Below are 2,876 nucleotides of genomic sequence, written 5' to 3'. Positions count from 1 at the left end.
CATGCACCAATAATGAGGTCTGAATTCAAGCAGTAATACTATCTAAGGAGTCAAGATCATAGACTCCAGAGAACCTGGTAATTAACAAAATAATACAAGAGTTGTATGGATGGGTCCATCATTGACAGAGTACAAGAAAATGTGAAGAAGGACAGTTGTATTTTGAAGGTCATATGTCAAATTGCCCATTTATTCATTTTTTCCATTTTATTAATTTAGACATAGATGAGGGGACTTCAATAAGTTATTGAAAAAAATCCATTATCTTCTCATTTTATTTTCCACAGACTTTTGAAGCTCTCTCATTTTCCAGATTTTAGAAATATTTGTTCATAATAATCTACTGTACTTTACATTTATTTGTTTTGCCATATGTAAATTTGATGAGCATGTGTAAGCTTTCTAGACTTTATTTAATTTCCGGATAAGTCACTGAATGGGAGAAGGTTACTTGGCACACTATAATGATTAATGTTTATTGTCAAATTGGTTAGACTATGATTCTAAGTGGTGTGGGAAGACACTGGTCTAAGTGTTTTTCCATAGTGTGATATAATATAACTTTCCATTTCATACACAGCCACAATTAAAAAGGGAGTTTACTTGGAGGTATGTCCTGCCTCCAATACACAAATGAATGTTCTGGCAAAGCTCACACACTCTCTTTCTCCCTCCCTGTCTCTTTTGTTTCTGTCTCTTGACTCAGTACACTTCTAGTCACATAACCTCCAGTTTCTGGGAGGTAAATCTACAGAAAGTCTCCTGCCTGCTACCTGACTCACAAACTTGAAACTTTCCAGCTGTATTCTTTCATTATATTTATGCAATCTATATGCTGAGCAAATAAAACAAGAAGCTGGATTATATGAAGAATAGTGGCATGAGGATTGTAGAAAGACTTATTACAACCTGTGGTATGCAGATAATACAACCTTCCTTGCTCAAAAGTGAAGAGGATGTAAAATATTCATAGCCTTCAGTATGAATTGCACCTTCATGCAAATAAAACAAAAACCCTAACAACTGTACAAATAAATAACATAATGATAAATGGAGAAGAGTTTCAAATTGTCAATTTATTGCTTGTATCCACAATAAACATTCAGGGAAGCAGCAATCAAGAAACCAGAGGACTTATTCCATTAGTCAAATCTACTACACAAGACCCCTTTTAGATGTTACAGGGCAAAGATATCAGTTTGAGGACTAAGGTTCGCTTGACCCAAGCCGTGAAATTTTCATTTGCCTCATATGCATGCAACAAATAAAGACAACCATAGCAGAGTTAATGCATTTGAGTTATGGTGCTGGAGAAGAATATTGAAAGTACCATGGACTTTCACAGTAACAACAACAAAAATTTGTTTTGGAAGAAGTACAGCCAGAATGCTCCTCATACTTCATATATGTGCTCAGGAAAGATCAGTCCTTGGAGAAGAGCATTATGCTTGGTAAAGTGGAGGTTTAACAAAAGAGAAGACTACCACCCCAATAAAACGGATGGGAGCAGAAGTGTGCTCAAACATAACAATTGTGAGGATGACACAGGACCAAGCAGGGTTTCATTCTGTTTTAAATGGGGTCTCTAAGAGTGGGAACTGACTCAACAGTACCTAACAACATGCTCCCATATTGTGTGAGATACTTCCTTGAAATAACTCCCCCCTATTTTTTTTCTTTCTCCCTATAAGTATTTACATATATGTCTTACTGATTTTGCACCTCTATAGAACCCAGTCTAAGCCACATACTGATATAGTTCTATGTTAACTGCTATTGAGTCAGTTCTAACTCATAGTAAACCTGTATAGGTTTCTGAGGAGTGGCTGGTAGGTTTGAACCTATAACCATGTGGTTAGCAGTCCAATGCTTATCTTAGAGTGCCAGATCAGAACTCCATCTAGTTTTATACTGCCTTGCTACTTGGGTTGGCATAGATTCAATAGTGTAAACTTTTCAGATATAAATCAATGAACTGAAATAGATAACTGTACCTTTGTTAACCTGTCCTACCCTCAGAGTAAATTGTTGTTTTTATATGTTGTTAGGTGCCATGGAGTCGGTACCGACTCATAGAGACCTTATGCAGAGCATAACGAAACACTGCCCGATCCTGGGCAGCCTCACTATCGTTGCCATGCTTGAGCCCACTGATGCTGCCACTTTGCCAATCCAGAATAAATAGTGTAGAGTAAATATTCTTCTGAATCCCAGACAATCTAATCAGTCTAATGACCCTAATTATAAAAGAAATTATTTGTGTATTATATTATGTTCTTCTATAAATAGTTGTGAAGAACACACGTCTGTTTAGCTTTCTTTTTTTTTTTATTATTTGAAAAGATTATTTGCTAAAATAATGACCACTTAAGTAACTGGAAATGGATAGACAAATACGTATATTTTTATGACTGTTGTTGTTGTGTGCCGTGGAGTCGGTTCCGACTCATAGCGACCCTATACAGGGTTTCCGAGGCTGGGAATCTTTACGGGAGCAGAAAATTTCATCTTTCTCCCGCATAGTTTCGAACTGCTGACCTTGCGGCTTGTGGCTCCCAGCCCGATTCGTAACCACGACACTACCAGAGCTACTTATTGTTATGACTAGAACTATATATTTATTTACAACATTTCCATTTGAAAAAATATAATAATTTTCTCTAATGAATATTCTGTAATTCTACATGAAGCCTCACTACCATTGAATAAAATGAAATTTCTCAAGAAGACAATCTCATTTTCTAATTCAATAAGCATGCAAAAATGATTATTTTTATTAAATTGTTAATTTTTATTAAATTATTATTATTTATCATGAAGAATAAGATTTTTCTAAAACATGAATGACTCAGACATTTTAAAAGCAGCAGAGCTTC

This window comes from Chrysochloris asiatica, unplaced genomic scaffold (genome assembly GCF_000296735.1).
Source record: "Chrysochloris asiatica unplaced genomic scaffold, ChrAsi1.0 scaffold00002, whole genome shotgun sequence".
Taxonomy (NCBI): Eukaryota; Metazoa; Chordata; class Mammalia; order Afrosoricida; family Chrysochloridae; genus Chrysochloris; species Chrysochloris asiatica.
This window is presented reverse-complemented; position numbering follows the sequence as displayed.